Here is a 17607-nt window from a genome sequence, read left to right on the forward strand (position 1 = left end):
ATTTTTTCCAGAGGAGGAAAATGACCCTGAGATAAAGGAAGAGACTTGCCCAGGGTCGTAACTAACCTGAGTTCTTTTTTGCAATGGGTATTGGGCTGCACGTGTGCACGTACATACACACCTCTTCTCACACTCCCATCTCTACATGAATTGACTGGGCCTCCTGGCTCCTTCCTCCCGGTTCTGAAGCACTCCCTGCCAGTGTTCTGCATGGAAGACTGGGGACCAGAGCTCCTCTCCTCTGCCCCATTCCCAGAGTGCGAGAAAACTTCATTCTCACATGGTTGTCACTGCTCCTGATCCACAAAGTGACCTGGGGCTTTACTGAGTGTCACAGCCTGGTCTGGGTCATGGAGATGGGGACACTCAGGGTACCCTTTCATTTCTCCCAAACCCAGTCCCAGAAACAACTGGGTTAAGTGGAATGAGACCTCCCAACAGGAACTGCCCAGGGCATGCCATGGCAGCAAACTAGACCAGTGCTACTCAAAGTGTGGTCCACAGACCAAACAGCTGCATCAGCATCACTTGGGAACTAGTTTGAAATGCAAACTCACAGGCCCTACACCCAGCCTACTGAATCATAATCCCTGGGGGAATATAGGGGAGACTCTGTTTCAACAGACCCCTTGGGGTTTTGGATGCACGCCTGGGTTTGAGAATGATAGTCTGCATCCAGACACCCCTGAATATCCTTCCCAGATGTAGAAGTCTTGAGGCTATGGATCCCAAAGGTGCGAAGGCTTGGCCTACAACAGAGGATGCCGGGAAAATACAAAGCTCTGGTACCCTCCCTCTCAGCTGCACAGCCTCACCTCCTACACTCCTCACCACAGTTTCCAGCTCCATGAACACGAGACCCCTCCCTGTTCCACCTTGCTCGGAGCCTAACCTGTTCCCACTGCCAGAAATGCCTGCCCCGCCCCACCTCCTCCCCACCCTGGTGGTTCAGCCCCAACTCATGTCTCATTTGCATCTAACCAGAGTTGCTCCTGGCCTTTTCCAACCAGAATTCCTTTCTCCCTCCTGAGAGCTTCAGTAGCACTTTAAAAATAATACTCCTCGAGCAAAACTCTATTGCCTGTGTTCTCTGAGCAATGCACGGGTCTTCCCTACACTCTGAGTTCCTAGAGGCTCCACCACTTCTGGCAGTGTCTGGCCATAGTAAGTATGCAATGCATGCATGTGTGTGTGTGTGCATGTGTGTGTGTGTGTTGAACTCCAGTTGCACTGACCACGGGGTCCCCAAGGATCAGGGTCTGTGGCAAACTGTGTGTTTGCTCCAGACCCACAGCAGATGCCATCACTTCACAACCAGCAAGGGTGCCAGGCTCCCTTCACCTTTCCTCCCTGGGGCCCCTATGGGTTGACCTCAGGGTTATCTCTCAGGTCACGTCAGGGAGCCCTGGCTCACCTTTTCTCTGCTGGTTTCCCCTAACACCCACCCATGCCAGCCTCTGGCTAACCCCACCCTGTTGAGACACATCAGGCTGGGCCCAATGCCTGAGGCACACATGGGGGCAGCTGTGCTCAGTCCAGGAAGATGCCTGTGGTGTGACCTCCTGCATCACTCCTGACCCAAATCCATAGAGCTCGTCCAGGGTGCTCACACAGCTCTCCTCTGGGCCCCACACAAAGTCTGCCCCTTCCAGGAAGCCTTCCTTGGTGCTCTGACCTCGGAAGCAGGAGATGTGGGTTCTCTCACACACACGCCCCCATCCCACATCCCAGCAGGCTCATGCCCAGATCCTTGGTGTCTCAGGACTGCAGAGACTTCCTTAGTCACAAGCAGAGAGACTTACCTGCCTGAAGGCAGCAGGTTGGCCCCATGGGCTGCTAGCTCCGCATCCAGAAACAAACTTTATGAAGTCGGATCTTATTCCGACTCCCACCCACCCGCACTGTCCCCTCCTTTTCTGAGTTGTGCTCGCTGGCGGGGGTGGGGTGCTCACCTCACTTGCTCCCTGCTGCCTCAGGGAGCTTGCACGTGCTCTTCCCTCTGCCAGCGATACCCTTTCCCTAAGCATTTCAAATACAGCACTGGAAACTAGTGGCGAGGGCAGCAGATGCAGGGACTTGGCTGGGAGTGGGATGGAGAAGGAGGACAATTGTGCAATGAAATGGCAGGACATGGGAAAGTAAATAATAAACAGCAAAAGTGCTGTCACTAATCTGCTGGGTGACTTTGAGTAAGTCCTTTTCCCATTCTGGGCCTGAGAGATAAAAGGCTTGAGTTCCATATTGCCACAGCATCCTGCTCCAATCATGAGAAATAATACAGTGATGTGTGCATGGAGTGGGAGGGCCCGTGCGTATGTGATAGAGAGAAAGAGATGGGGGGGGTTTCTCCAAGCACACATGGGACCCATTTAACCAGATTCTGCTTCACCTTCTTTTCTTTAATCCCCAGAGATGTGACTTGCTCAGTGAACTGCCACTGAGTGCTCCCTGGGTGCCTACTGGTGTCAGGTCCTCTGCTGGGGCCCTGCTTCTTACAGACGAGTCCCTCCCTTGAAGGTCGTCATGCCTGATGACCATTAGCAAAGCCTTCCTGTGTCTAAAGGATCACTCACTCCCTGTTTGCTCAGAGCTTAGGACGCACAACCTCACTAGAAGGTTTGGAAAGCGCCCTGCGGTGGAAGGTACGTCACTGGCATGCAAATTGGGAGGCTTAGATGGCAGATAAAAGATTGGTTTGTGTCACAGGCAACCCCAGCCAGAGTGGTGTCTTGTTACGGTGTCTCTGGGCTGGACTCGGTGCCCCTGGAATGTGAACTAGATGCGCAGTGAGGTTTCCTGTTGATACTTGTCCTGGCAGAGTGGTCCACTGGCTTAGCTGCTTCTCAAGTTGCACAACACCTGGGCCTCCCAGCGGGCGCTGCTGGTGCTGGAGGGCAGAGAAGCCTCTGCCTGCAGGGCCGGTGCCCTCCTCTGCCCACTGCCCGTGGTGAAAGGTGGATTCCCGGCCAGACCCAGGTCAGGAGGTGACTGGGAATCCAGGAACTCCTCCCCAGGAACTCCCCCTGGCCCTCCAGGGAGGGGCCTGGTTGCTCAGAAGGGCACATGGCAGGGATGACACTGGCAAAGCGGGGAACGGTGGGAGGCCGGGGAGGAGGGAGCCACACTGCCGTCCCTTCCTCAGGGGAAGGTGTGGAGCAGAGCCACTAGCCTGCCTGAATCCTATTATATGCAGGGCAACCTGTGAAGACCTTTCCCATATTCTCTGTCGGCCTTACCATGTAACTGAGAGGAAAGGTGAGGATGTGGGAGATGAAGTGACTTGCCCTGGGATTGTTTTTTTCCAAAGTTCAGGGATCTGACCTCTAATCCAATGTCCTGTCTGAAGGGCTGTTGGCCTGGTTGGAGCTCCCCAGAAGCCGGCAACAGGCAAATATGCCTCAGTTCAGGAGCGCCAGGGGCAGCCCGGGCTATCATGGCCCATTTAGAGGGCTCAGCTAACTTCAGGGTGTCCTGAGGCCACCAGCCTGGCTGGGAATACTCTCCTGCCTTCTTTCCAGCCTTCTGTGGGAGCTGCGTCCAGCTGGGCAGTGACTCAGCAGCCCTCATTCCCACGTGTGTGTGGGAGGGCAGGCCTCTCTCCCCGCTGTTGGCTTGGCTCCGTTGGCCCGTCTGGGGGTGCCCCGGCGGCCAGCCTGCCATCAGCAAGGCCCTGGGATTTTGGCCAGCCTTCCCACAGCTCAGTCACAGAGTTTGCTCTCTTTCTAGCCCTCCAGCCTTTCCCCCAAGACTGGAGGGCTACTTCTAAGTTCTTCTGGCCACCTCAATCGTCGCTTAGCCAGGGAGCCAGGTTGTGGGTGATTTCCTTAGCACCGTCCCGGAAACCCTGTGCTGTCCTCAGAAGCAGCCCACCTCCTAGAGCAAATAGCTTGTTTGCCAGGCTCACGGGCCTCCCCGCCTGCTCAGAGTGCGTCCTGTGGTGCATGAAGAGAAGGAATTGAGCAAAACGCAGGCAAGAAAACCAGGGAGGGAAGTGGATCTTGGCTGGACCTTTAACGGGATGTATGGGAGGGTGAGCTACGGTGAGATCCGGCAGGTAGGGCACTAGCCCATCTGCTCACGACCGAGAGAAACATCACCCCACAAGCCCTGACTCCAACCCCAGGGATGGCGCGCTGGCGGCATTGGCATAGCTGTGGAAGCTTGAGCAAGGCTGGTAAATTCTCAGACTCCGTTTCCACATCTGTAAAATGGGCATGCTAATGCCTGTCAACCAGGTTTGTTCGACACAACACATACAACCCTTTTACTAAGGGGCTTGGTGGAAGGCCTGCTCCAACATGCTTCAGACGTGGAGATTGCTTTCCATCCTAGATGTGGGTCCAACAAGATTTCTGCAATCTTTTATTGGTCTCATTTCATGCTCATCATCCTGGGACTCTGTGGGAAAGGACCCATGAGGGGCCCTGCAAATGCTGCAAGTGCCGGCCGCTGCTGCTGATCTTCCCAGAAACTCTCAGGGAAGCAGGGTAAGTGGGGAGCCTGGGTTGGAAACAGGAAATACTTTGCTAGCAGTCATTCCATAAGTTAGGAAGACTACAGGAATTCTTATGGAGCACCAACTATGTGTCAGCCACTAAGAGAGACACTTAGGGACACTGAAGTGCCTAAGACATGGCCCCTGCCAAAAATAGGCCCATGTGGCAGAGGAAGGAAGGAAAGAGAAGGGAATATGCAAATGACCTCCATCCCAGATAGGTGAAAAGTAGGCTGCGCATGAGGTACAGACACCTCATCTGGGAAATCCCAATGCAGTGAGAAATCAGGGCTGCTCCAGGGAACAGAAAAGGCTGCACGGTGAAGGAGCAGGAGTTTGCAGGGTGGAGAAGGGAGAGACATGGTTTGAAGGTCCCAGGGGCTCCAGTAGGGAGCACGTGCCTGGGCTGACCAGGGGGCGGGGTCTCTCCTAGAAGACCCAGATGTACTGAGGCGTCTCCATGCCAGCACATGTGGCTCCACAGGTATTGCAAGACCCCCATGGGGTGTCGAGACACATCCTATGACCTAGATCTCTGCCTTCCAGGAACTGGTTGGGTGAGATGAGACTCATCCTGGGCATATGTAGAGAGCAATTTTTACCAGCATGTCTCCAACTGCAGGTGTGGCCTATGAGATCTGATGTCACTTCCCTCCTCAGGTGACCCTGCCAGCCCCTCTGCAAAAGGGGACATAGGCACACAATTTTGCACATTGTTTCCAGGGGCTCAAGGACATCCCCTCACCAGCCCATCTCCTTTGAGGAACCCTCAATGTGGTTCAACTCCTGGGTTTTGCAGATGAGGAAACTGAGGCAGAGAAAGAATGTGCCTTGCCGAAGGTATGTGGTGACTCAGGATGGAACAGGCCTAGACTTTTGGCTTCTACCCCAGAGTTCTCCCATGGGTGCCTGCCGTGGCCACCTCCTCAATCTGTGCCTCTGCTCAGCTGCAGTTTTCAGCATCCTGCCTCAGGACAGAGGGGACGGCACGCACTTTCTATCCCTCTCAGCCATCACCTCTTCCAGCCCCAATCCTCCCCTCTTGGTGAAACTGCCTTTGCGCTTTCTTCCCAGGAGCACGGTCCCACCGGTTCTCCGCATCCCGGTGCCCCATCTCTGGGAAAGGCTCCACCATGCCCGCACTCACCCAAGTTGCACAGGGACGTCTTTCTCCCCTTCTCCCCCTGCTCCCCCTCCGCAACCAACTCCTAACTGGACTGGCCTCTTGCTCAAACCCAGTCCTTACTGTTTATCAACAGGAATCCAGGCCCTCCTCACCTCTTGCTGCAGCCATTATCACAGCCAGAAAAACATTTCTAAAGCACACAAACATGTCACAGTTCAGCTTAAAATCTTGCAGAGGTGACCTATGGCCTTGAAAATTAAGTTCAAGTCCTCGGTGTGGTCTACAAAGCCCCCCATGGCCGGCACAGCCCCTCCTTACCATGTGCCTACATCCATTCTTGGCACCAGCTTGGCAAATCCTCCATGCCCCCAACCCCCTGAAGCCCATTTGCTCCTGCTGCTCTTCCTATCCAGAGCAAGAATATGTGCGTAGACCAGCTTCATACCCTTTAACCTTGAGGTCTGCTTGCATGCTTGTTTTTAAAATTCAGTTCCCTCTCGACAGCGATACTCTTAAAGGGGGCCATCCACTTTCCCACTTATGGGCTTTTAAAAATCTATATGAAACACTTCATGAATTTTGTCGTCCTTGCACAAGGGCCATGCTAATCTCTGTATTGTTCCCATTTTTTAGTCTGTGTGCTGCTGAAACGAGCACATTTATGGTTTTAGAAGATAATCTTAGAACCTTACACACAAGATAATCAATTGTAAACACCCTTCCACAGTAGTTTTCTTACATGAGCAGACACAATTTTTTACATATACGTACTCCTAGGGCCTGAAATTAGAGTCAGGACAAAGTGTAAATACAAGTGTCTATGACTAGCAACATGCACTGGCTAATTTGCTGATGAATAAGTAGCTGAACCCAGAAGCTCAACCTAAAAATTTAACAGGAACAAGGGCTGATATTCAAAGTCCCAAACAGTTCAAAGTTGGGAGGGTAATTAAGAACCACTGAGATATGCTGTCAAACAGGCAGATGAGAGCCTGGGATGCCCCCTCCTCCCCTGCCTGGGCTTGACTTGACAGCAGAGGTCACAAATGCAGCCCCAAACGAACCGCATTCCCTGGCTCTTAGAATTGGATCTTCAGCTTTCTAGAACAGCCCTTCCTGTGTTATGTCTGCAATGTGTAGAATCTGATAAGAAACTTGTTCCAAAGTTCAAAAACAACAGGACTTTGTAAATAGTTCCAAATAGAAGCCCTATTCATGCTGGGGAGGAAGTATGTGTGGGAGATGAGAAGGTCCTTCACTCAGACAACCAGAGCGGGAATCCCAGCACCACATCGGTGGACCATGGGCCACTTCACTTCTCTGCCCCTGGTCTCCTTACCTGCACAATGGGGATTATAACAGTACTTACCTCCTTGGGCAGAAGAATGACAATTCGAGTAAAACACGGAGCATACAGTATGTGCTCAGTAAATATTAGTTGTGGAAGTTGCCAATAAAACCAACAGTGTGAGCAGAGCAGCCATATATTTAATCAATATACATTAAAAATAATCTTTGGCAGAGTGAGAATATCTGAGCTGTGCAAGCAAATGATATGGGCCAGCATCTAGAACTGCAGCTCAGGAAGAAGAACTCAAGCAGAGCTGAAAAGCCTGTGAGGGAGACAGATGGCAAGAGGAGTCAGCTGAATACAGCTCCAGGTCCTAATCCTGGAGCTGTAAATGTGACCTCATTGGGAGGAAAAATAAAAAAAATCTTTGCAGATCTGATTAAGTTAGAGAATTTGAGATGGGGAGATTATCCTAGATGATCAGGGTGTATCCTAAGTGCAATCGCAAGCGTCCTTACAAGAGACGAGCAGAGGGAAATTTGACACACAGAGGAGAGACAGTGAGGGGAATTGAGAACAGAGAAAGATGTGAAGATGCTGGTATTGAAGATCCAAGTGATGAGGCCACAAGCCAAAGGATGCTAGCAGCTCCCAGAATCTGGAAGAAGTGAGGATAAATTTTCCCCTAAAGCCAGAGGAAGCACAGCCCTGCCGACTCCTTGATTTTAGCCCAGTGATGCCGATTTTTGACTTCTGTCCTCCAGAACTGTGAAATAATAAACCCCTGTTGTTTTAAGTCACCATGTGTGGGGTGATTTGTTACAGCAGCCACAGGAAAACCAGCCAGGATAATGGCTCATGAGGCCCATTTTACTTATGAGGAAATACAGACTCAGAGACTCAGAGAGCAGCAGTGATTTGCACAGAGCCACACAACACAGTAGCCCCTTTGGCCAAGGCCAGACCAGGTTAACAGACCCCGAACCACTGCACTCCTGCTTCCATCTGCCCTGCTTCCTCCTGGCCATGCTGGGACCCCTGGGAGGTCTTAGACCTGAGATGCCTCTAGTTTCCACAGTGATGTGTATTTGCCCCCAGGCGAATCTTGTTGGTGCCAAGCCCCAACCTGTGGCCACCATTGCCCTCAACCGTGTTGTGCTCCCATTGCCCGTGTCACAGGCTGGTTCTGTGGGAGTGAACTCTGGGAGGGAGTTTGGGGTACCAGGGGTTTATTAAAGATCTGCACCAGTGAAAGAAAAGGAGAGAAGTTGGATTCAGCCAAAGGAGATTGAAGGCAAACTGCAATGCAAGTTTGACCAAGCCTCAGTCACCTGGCAGGGAGTCATCCTCTGTCTAGCGGAAGTAGCCAGGACTTTCCACTCCCATCATGCTCAGTCACCAGATGCAGGCTACCCCCGGGAGGGCATGACCTCAGAAGAGGTGGGTGTCTGCAGCTGAGGTAGACACCATGAAGGAGCTGACAGCTGGGGCTGCCTGCCTGCCACGCTCCCTGCAGATGGGCAGCGGGGTCTTCCTGGGAGGGAGCTCCGAGTGTGTGGACCTACAGCTACCACTGTGTTCTGCAAACAAGGCAGGCGTCTTCCATCAGCAGTTCCTAAATGGCTGGCCTCCCAGTGCAGGCTCCATGCTGCAGAGCGACCTCACACTCTCCATAACTGAAGTGCGTTCTGTGCTCACCTGGGAACTTGTTAGAAATGCAGAATGGATATTGGGCCTCACGTTCCATTTTGAGAAGGAAGTAATAGACCCAGACATCAAGGCCAGCAGTGGTCTGTTTTGGTTGGACCCTAGAACTAAGAATGATTTTTGTACCTTTTACAAAGAAGAATATGTGACAGAAAGTGTACGGCCACAAGGCCTAAAATATTTACCAGGTGACCCTTTACAGATAAACTTTGTTAGCCCTACCCTAGAAATTGAGAGTTATCTATGCATCTCAGCCTCAGTTTCTTGCTGTCTCCCTCCTGGCCATTCCAAATGCAAATAAAAAAAGCATCCCAAGGCAATGGTAGGCAGCCCAGGCTGCTGTTTGGAGCCATCGAGGGCATTGCAGGGACCTTCAGACCTTCTGCCCTCGTCCCACCATCTCCACACTTGTGCCTGGTAGCACACCTGCACCGCCGCTCCTCTTCGGCTCTGTCTGGGCTTCTCGTCCCCAGCGTTCCCTTCTCCAACAGGCCTTTCATCTTTGCAGCTTTTTTTTTTTCCCCAACATCCCTGACTCTCTTGTGAAATGCAAATTAGTTAGCATCTAATTACTCACTCGGTGCTGCATCTAGAGCCTTCTCTTGTTAGGGTCCTGTCCAACGTCTTTCTCATCAGCTGAGAACTCAGCCCATTAGGAAGAATTCCAGTTTGGGGGAGGCAGGCAGTTCCTTGCCCCTCCCTCTCTCCCTCCCGGACTTGTCAGTAACCACCTCATCCGTGGATTCCAGAAACACACCTGCCGGGGTGGGGTAGTTCCACCCAACACTCACTCTAATTACCAGAATCGCTTCTGGGAAGCAGTTGTGCCAGGGCTCTGCTGGGCATGGGAATGAGACCCAGCCCCTGCCCTCCAGGAGGCTGCGTGTGTAACCAGGCATGAGCCAGCAGGACAGTGGCTGATTAAATGAGGAACATGGCCTAGGGCATGGTGCAACCTTTCAACTGCGATGGGCTGATTTTCAACCTAGGAGGTAGATGGCGGAGAGCTGGAGTCCATGATAAGCCTTAGCATGCAACCTTTAAGTCATGGAGATGCAGCGTGGTACAGGAGGAAGAGTACAGGGCTCCAACCTACCACCTCTTTGCAAGACTCTGGGCCTTGACCCCCCTGAGCCTCAGTTTCCTTATCTGGGATTTGAAGATAATAGAGCCAGCATGGGGAAAATGAGCCTCTGAAGGTGAAGTGTCAGGCATGGGCTTGGAACCATGTAGGTGCTAAGCATGTGTTAATCCCATTTCCGTGGCCTTTGTGTGGCCAGGGGTGGTCCAAGACAGATGGAACTACAGTTGAATTTCTGTCCAGGGAGTAGCCCCCACCTTGGCTCCTGCCCCACCGTCCCATCTCCTCATAGCCCACAGCTGTTCTCATCAACTCCATCCTATGCCAGCCAATCCTGGCAAAAGTCGAAAGGCCATTTGTCTACTTGCTACCTGGAAAAAGATTATGCTCCACATGCCTTAGCTCAGGAGGCTTAGTCATGAGAGCTGGACTCCTGCAATCTAGCATTCCAGGGCTCTCCCCACAGAGGCATGCCTCGAGCCCTACCTTCACTGTGCCCTGGAGACCCTCTGGCCTCAGCAGTCGGCCCAGGTCTAACCCATCGCAGTCCCAATCAGCCCTGCTACTCTCAACTCAGCTGGCCACAGGCAGCCTAGCTTCTCCACTGCTCTGGTTACTCCCATCCAGACTGAACTCTGTTTTCCGAAACCCCCATCTCTCTAGTGCTTACGGTTCGTATGGGACCACCACGCTCTGAATTATCCTTGGGTCAGTTCTTGGAGAAATGTCATTTATCCATTTCTTGGGACAATAACATTGAAATTGGCTTTCCCAGGCCTGCAACAAAGCCAGGAAATGGAGAAATGTCATTTATCCATTTCTTAGTCTGTGTGAGTGTGAATGTGGTCTTGTCTCTCCAGCAGACTCTAAGTGCCTTGAAGGAAAAGACCACACCAGACACCCTAAGATACCAAGCACAGCACAGTGTTGAGACTGACAGGCTGGGCGCACACCTTGGCGGGTGGAATGGAAGACCTGACATTCACCCTCGTGTGGCTCACTGGTGCCAGATCAGCAAATGTATTTGGTGGAAACTGGAGAGGGTAGGAGGAGAGAAAGAATGAGGGTTTATTGAGCACCTATGATGTGCTAAGCTCAGATGCTACTCAACCATTTCAAGCATGGGCTAACATTTAATGCTCACAACAGCCTTGTGAGATAGAAATTGTTCTCCCCCATATTATGGTGGGAACCTGGACCCAGAGGTATTTAAATGACCAACCCAAAGTCCTGTCACTACCGAGTGGTGGAGCCCAGCTCGAACCCAGACCTCCAGTGTCATGCTCATTCTGATTGGCCAGGTTGCCCAGCGCTCCCTTCCCTCTCACCCCAGCCTGGGTTGGCAAACCCAGGCCATTGGTTCCACCTGTTGCTCTGCTCTTGACCTCCAGTAACGTTTGCTCCCTCTTTCCTGGCCAGTATCTTGCACCTGGCACTGAAAATCTGCACCCCTGGGGAGGCCCAGCCTTCCTGCATCTGGATCACTGGTCAGATAACCCTGCCTGAGGTAACCAGTGCAGGGCCCTTGGGCTCTCATCAACCAGCTGCTGCCATGGTAGGCTTCTGTGTTCAATGATGTCAGAGCTAGAAGGCCCTTTGAGGCCCCGCCAGCCCAACCTCACCATTCTACTGATGGGGAAACTGAGGGTCAGAGAGGAAAGTGGCTTGCTCAGGCCTTCCATCAAGCCAGGTCCAGGAGCTAGGTGTCCTGACTCCCGGTCTAGCCCTCATCGTACCACCCCAGCTCAGTTTCACAAATGTGCAGAGAAGACAGAAGAGTCAGGGGTTCCTGGGCCCACGCAGAGAGAAGGCTTGCTCTCTGTTTCCTTCTGCTTGGTCTCCCCGAGATAGCCACGCAGCTAGAGTAGGCCCGTATACTGGCACTGACGGGGTAGGAGTGTGGCAGGAGGAGGTTGGCAAGTCTCATAAATCTTCCTGGAAGAAAGGCCTTGAAGTTGGGTGAGACCTGGCTCAGTGCATGAAGGAAGAGGCTTTCTGGGCTGAGGCAAGAGACAGGCTGAGGGGCAGGAGGCAAAGGACTTGATGGACAGGCAGAGGACCCCATGGATGGTATGAACATCCTGGCACAGAGTGGGGACCATGGCTTAGCTGCCCCTTGTCCCTTTGCTCTGGGGAATGCCCCTGGTACCCCCCGGGGCTGTGAAGAACTAAGCCAGTGTTTCCCAAGATGGCTGTTGAGACACAACCCCACACTGGCAGGACGGCTCTGGGAGAGGGCAATATTCCCATATCTGGCTCAGCTCCTGCCTCAAGGGAGCTGCCCACACACGTGTCCTCCTCCACCATGTGAGTGGGACCCTGCTGGGAGGCGGTGTGCTGCTTGCCCATGGCCCCTGGCTCTCCTCCTCCTCCTCTGACCGGGCCTTCTCTGTCTTCTGATGGAAAGACCTCCCTGCCAAGCAGTGTCTGGACCCCTGGAAGCGTTCAACAAGCCTTAGCTCCGATGCTCAGGCTCTGCCCTAAAGATTCCCCAGTGTTTAGTCCCTGGTCACTCTTCCTGCCCACTCCCGCAGAAAGCCCAGCCCCAGCTGCAGCTCTCATTCACTCACTCATTCAGTAAGGTGGGGTCCCTCCTGCACCACATCTGAGTGCCGGCTGTGGAATCTGGGCAGGAACACTGGTGGTGAATAGGATGGCCCTGCCCGTGAGGAGCTTGCAGTTGATGGAACAGAGGAAACATGGATGAAATTTGCTGCAATATAGGCTAGAAAGTGAGGGCTATTGAAAGTGCTTAAAGGATGGGGGAGATCGTTTTATTTGTGGAACCCAGGGGGCTTCCTAAAAGAGGTGGTATCTGAGGACTAGTTAAGCTCTGCTTAACACCACGCTGCTCAGAGCTGCAAAAAAAGCATGATGCATTCCGACGACTTAGTTTGCTAGACTGCTGAGATGCTTGAGAGGCTGGAGATGAGATATGCGGGAACCTGTGGTGAAGGACCTTGGGAGGCAGAAGGGAGTCAGAGAAGGGTTTGAAGCAGGAAACGGTATGACCAGATTTTGAAAATAATCCTCTATGGCTACAGTGTCAAGAACTGGGGAGAGGAGGGTGCAAGGGCAGCTGCTAAAAGACCAGTGAGAAGGTGACCACATGGCCCAGCAGCGAGCAGATGGCCCAGGACATGGAAGGTTGGATGCAGCTGAGGATGAAGATTCCAGGGATATTTAGCAGGAGGAATCCACAGAATCAACATTTGCATGATGGGGTGGAGGGCAGAGGGGCATCTGTGACGGAAGGTCTGGGTTGAGGCCTGCACTCTGGATGGCTGAAAGTGCCATGACCCTTCAGGGAGGTAATGGGCACAGCTTCAGGAGTTCAGGACAGAGTCAGGGCTGAAGACAGCGATTGAGTCATGAGGTGGGAGGAGAAGCAGACAGAGAAGAGGAGTGGCCAGAGAGCCCCTGGGGAGAGACAGCCGCAGGCGTGGAGCCAGGCTCCCCACCCAGCCTGCTCTCCCCTTCTTCCCGCAGCCCAGGCCGCTGCCTCAGCCCTGGTTCCCTAGGCAACACCCTGTGCCCTCAGCCCCATTGGGGGTGGCATCCACTCCCCAGGGGAGCTTACAGACCAATGCCACACCACTGCAGCCATGACAGCCAGAGGCCTGGAGACCCTCATCCCCCACCTCACCCCATTGCACTGGCCTCATCTGCCAGCATGCCCTCCCTGGGCACCAAACAGTCCATTCTCTCAGTCCACCCCTACTCCATAGCCACACTTAGCCATCCGTCTGCACTCAACCCACCAAGAATTTTCAAGAACAAGAAGTGCACGCCCGTTATTATATGAAGCTGCTGAGCTGCCAGGGCTTATTCATGACTGTGCCATAGCCTGGCCTCTCCTGCCTAATGCAATCCCTGTGCAGAGGTGGCACCTCACACCTTGGCCCATACCAAGCTCGTCCCTTGTTCTCTATCTCTACTTCCTCCTAACCTTCCAGGCCACTGCCATCCCTCCCCAGCCCATCCCTTCCAGCCACTCTCAAATTCCTGAACCCATCTCCACTCACTCATACAATCACTTAAAATCAAGCCTAAAACCCCTTTGTGTCTCTTAAAGCACCAAAAACCGTGCTGGATGCACAGGGACCGAACCAAGAGGCACTCCGAATGACTAAGCCCCATGAAACCCCCACTCTGCTTGCTGGGCCTTCCTCCCTGCTTCCTTCCTTCAGTCCATCTGGCCTCCAGGATCTAATCTGGGGGAGTAGGAGAAAGCCGTGAGGGAGAGACAGAAACTATTCCTGGTATTGTTCTAAGGCCACAGCCTGTGGTTGTGGAGGGAAGCGAGGGGGCTGGGAGATGGGGAGGAGAGGTTAACAAGATTTAAAAAGCCATAATGAGACCGCAGCACAAACCCTGCAATTATGCTCCCAAATTTAATCAAAACAGCTTCCCGCACTGGGTCTGTAACATCTCTAACAGGCCCCGTCAAGTTCTGCCTCCCAGCCCATCCCTTGAGAGAGTGCAAGGCCCTGAGGTCTTTCTGCAGCACAGGGCCAGGGCCAGCCCCTAGCACAATCCACCCAGCCACCCCAACTGAGAGCAGGTTTATGGGGCTTAACTTGGCTTAGATGCACCAGTTCTCCATGAAGCTCTTCCTCCTCCCTCCACCTCTCCTCCCCACCACCTTCCCCTCTGCTTCTCATCTCTGCAGCCCACTCCCCTTCATCCAGCCCTGCTCCACTGCCACCTGTCCAACTGAGATCCCTCCACAGCTCTGGCCATCATCTGTGTGCAGGCCTCAGACTCCTTCAGGGCATCCCCAGGGAGGGGACCTTTCTTAGTTAGACACCAAAAACATACCTGGCCTTGCCCAGATGCAGTGACCTTCTTGACAGCAGAGGGTATTTTTTTCTCCACATGGTTTGGTTTTGGTCTCCCCTGGCATATGGTAGGTTGATACCTGTAGCAAGGACTGTTCGTGCTCACTGCGTGGCCACATGCTACCTTTCCCAGCCTCTTGTGTGAAAGCGTTGGGACCATGTTGCTAGTTCTGGCGGATGGTCTGTAGCTTCCAGATTGAAGCTAAGATCCAGCATGTCTTCTTCCTCTCTCTCGCTCTCTGTCCTGGTCATGTATTTCAATGAATGTATCTACAGATGAAGAAAGCTACTGTGATGGTTAATTTTACGTGTCAACCTGAATGGATCACAGATATCTGGTGAAACATGATTTCTGGGTGTGTCTGTGAGGGTGTTTCTGGAAGAGATTCGCATATGAATTTGTTGACTGAGTGAAGCGCATTTGCCCTGCCTGATGTAGGTGGGTATCATCCAACCCACTGAAGTCCTGAATAGAACGAAGAGGTAGAGGAAAGGAGGACTCACATCCCTCTGCCTGACTGCTGAGCTGGGGCACTGATCTCCTGCCCTTGACACTCCTGGTTCTCAGGCTTTCAAATGCAGACTGAAATCTACACCATCAGATCTCTGGCTCTCAGGCCACTGAACTACACCACAGCTTTCCTGGGTCTCCAGCTTGTAGACAACAGATAAAGGGACTGCTCAACCTCCATAATCATGTGAGCCAGTTTCTGATAAGAAATCTCTTTATAGATCCTATTTTTATGTGTGTGTGTGCGCGCGTGCATGTGTACTATATATGATAGACAGATCCTATTGATTCTGTTTACCTGATGTTCCCTAATACAGCTACCCAACCTGCATTGGACCGTCCATGAATGAGAAATCACCATTATAGGTGGAGCATGGTGGCTCACCCCTGTAATTCCAGCACTTTGGGAAGCCAAATCAGGTGGATGACTTGAGGTCAGGAGTTCGAGACCAGCCTGGCCAACATGGTGAAACCAAGTCTCTACTAAAATACAAAAATTAGCCGGGTGTGGTGGTGGGCACCTGTAATTCCAGCTCCTTGAGAGGCTGAGGCGGGAGAATCGCTTGAACCTGGGAGGCAGAGGCTTCAGTGAGCCAAGATTATGCCACTGCATTGCAGCCTGGAGACAGAGAGAGACAAGAAAGAAAGAAAGAGAGAAAGAGAGAAAGAGAGAAAGAAAGAAAGAAAGAAAGAAAGAAAGAAAGAAAGAAAGAAAGAAAGAAAGAAAGAAAGAAAGAAAGAAAGAAAGAAAAGAAAGAAAGAAAGAAAGAAAGAAAGAAAGAAAGAAAGAAAGAAAGAAAGAAAGAAAAGAAAGAAAGAAAAGAAAGAAAGAAAAGAAGGAAAGAAAAGAAGGAAAGAAAAGAAGGAAAGAAAGAAAGAGAAAGAAAGAAAGAAAGAAAGAGGGAAGGAAGGAAGGAAGGAAAGAAAGAAAGAAGAAAGAAAAGAAAGAAAGAAAGAAAGAAAGAAAGAAAGAAAGAAGGAAAGAAAGAAAGAAAGAAAGAAATCATTATAGTGCTAAGCCACTGAGATGCCAGGGCTTATGATCACTGCACCATAGTCCAACCTATCCTGACTAACACAACCCTGTTATTGAGAGACTAATGAAAATATTTTCAAGTCACTCCCCAGTCAAATGAAAGAGAGTAGAACGGCACATCTGGCCCTGAGTCAGGAAATTTGAGCTCTAGTTCTATTAATATCTCTGTCAACCGATTGCTGTGTAAATTGGGCAAGTCTCTTGGCCTCTCTGGACCTCAGTTTCCTCATCATCTGTCATGTGGTTGAGTCACATGAAATGATATTATTCATTAAGACAAGAAATACAGGAAGAGGTTCAGGTTTGTGGGGAAAGACCTGAGTTCCATTTGGTACCTGTTGAGTGTTTCGTAGGCATACGGTAGGTTTGGGGGCAAGGAATAAAAACGGGGCTGGAGATATGGATTGGAGGTCATAGAGAAAGATGGTGGCTAAAGATGTTATGAATGAGGTAGCTGGCAGGGAACACAATCAGGAAAATAAGGAAAGAGGGCCCTTTGAAAAGAAAACACGAAGAAACTAAAGTCCAGAGACATGAAGTAACAGGCCTGAGATTACACGGTAGGCTAGTATCAAAGGTGGAACTAGATCTGGAACCCTAGCCCCAGACCCCAGGGCTCCATCCCTTGTCAGCACAGAGAAGCTGGGAGCCTGCGGATGGTGAGGCATATCCCAGTGAATGCTGGGATGCTGATCACCTGTGCGTCTTGGGTCACTTCTACAGGAATCAGCTTCCCTGTCTGTATAATAAAAATATGGTTTTGATATAGTAAGGGGCTTTGTGATTTGTAAACTACCTTCATAACCATTATCTTATCTGGCTCTTAAAATTGCCCTTTGAGGAAAGCAGGGTACACAGGTAAATCAAGGCTCAGAGAGATAAAGTGTGCCCGGATCTCTTGACTATAGGTCGGGTCCCCTCACATTGAACTCCCTTTTCAAGGACCACGAGCAGGGTTCCCCTCTGCCCAGACATTGCAGCCAAAGGCCAATTCCTGCAAGAAGCACCATCCTCCCACCCACCCCTTTCTCTCCCTTGTTTCGATTCACTCACCCCAAGACCCTTTATTTCCTACCATAAGAAATAAGTCACAAGCCATGGGTATCCCTTGCTCTCTGGAAGTAACCACATTTCCTGGGGTTTTGCTGGTGGGTCTGGGACGATGGGAAGAGGATCAGGGACCACTTGGAGGGATAAGATAGCCATGGAGTTTCTCAGCCTTGCTGACAGGTGAAGGGCATGACTCAAAGATGTTAACTCATGATGAAGTATAGCTTGAGAAAGGGTGGTCTGACCCCAAACAGGGATTTTAGAGTCTTTGCAATTTCTGGGTTCTAGAGGGGAAGATGGATAACTGTTCTCTGAGACAACATGAAGGACTTAAGGCATTTTGTCAACCAAAGGCCAAGCTTTTCTACAAGAGCCTATCCTGAGAACAACTCAAAGAAGATTCCAGTCCATTCCAACCCATCCCATCCACTCATCCAACAAATATTGATTGAAGGTACTCCCGCCTCTG

At 51.6% G+C, this 17607-nt stretch overlaps 1 non-coding gene across 1 annotated transcript; it reads right to left on the minus strand.

The window, feature by feature from the left end:
- Window positions 1–6172: 6172 nt before the first annotated feature.
- On the minus strand, window positions 6173–6278 carry LOC112428760 (U6 spliceosomal RNA). Its single transcript, XR_003020810.2, has one exon. It is a non-coding gene; the product is annotated as a U6 spliceosomal RNA (small nuclear RNA).
- Window positions 6279–17607: the final 11329 nt, after the last annotated feature.

Source organism: Macaca nemestrina, chromosome 7 (assembly GCF_043159975.1).
Source record: "Macaca nemestrina isolate mMacNem1 chromosome 7, mMacNem.hap1, whole genome shotgun sequence".
Lineage (NCBI taxonomy): Eukaryota > Metazoa > Chordata > Mammalia > Primates > Cercopithecidae > Macaca > Macaca nemestrina.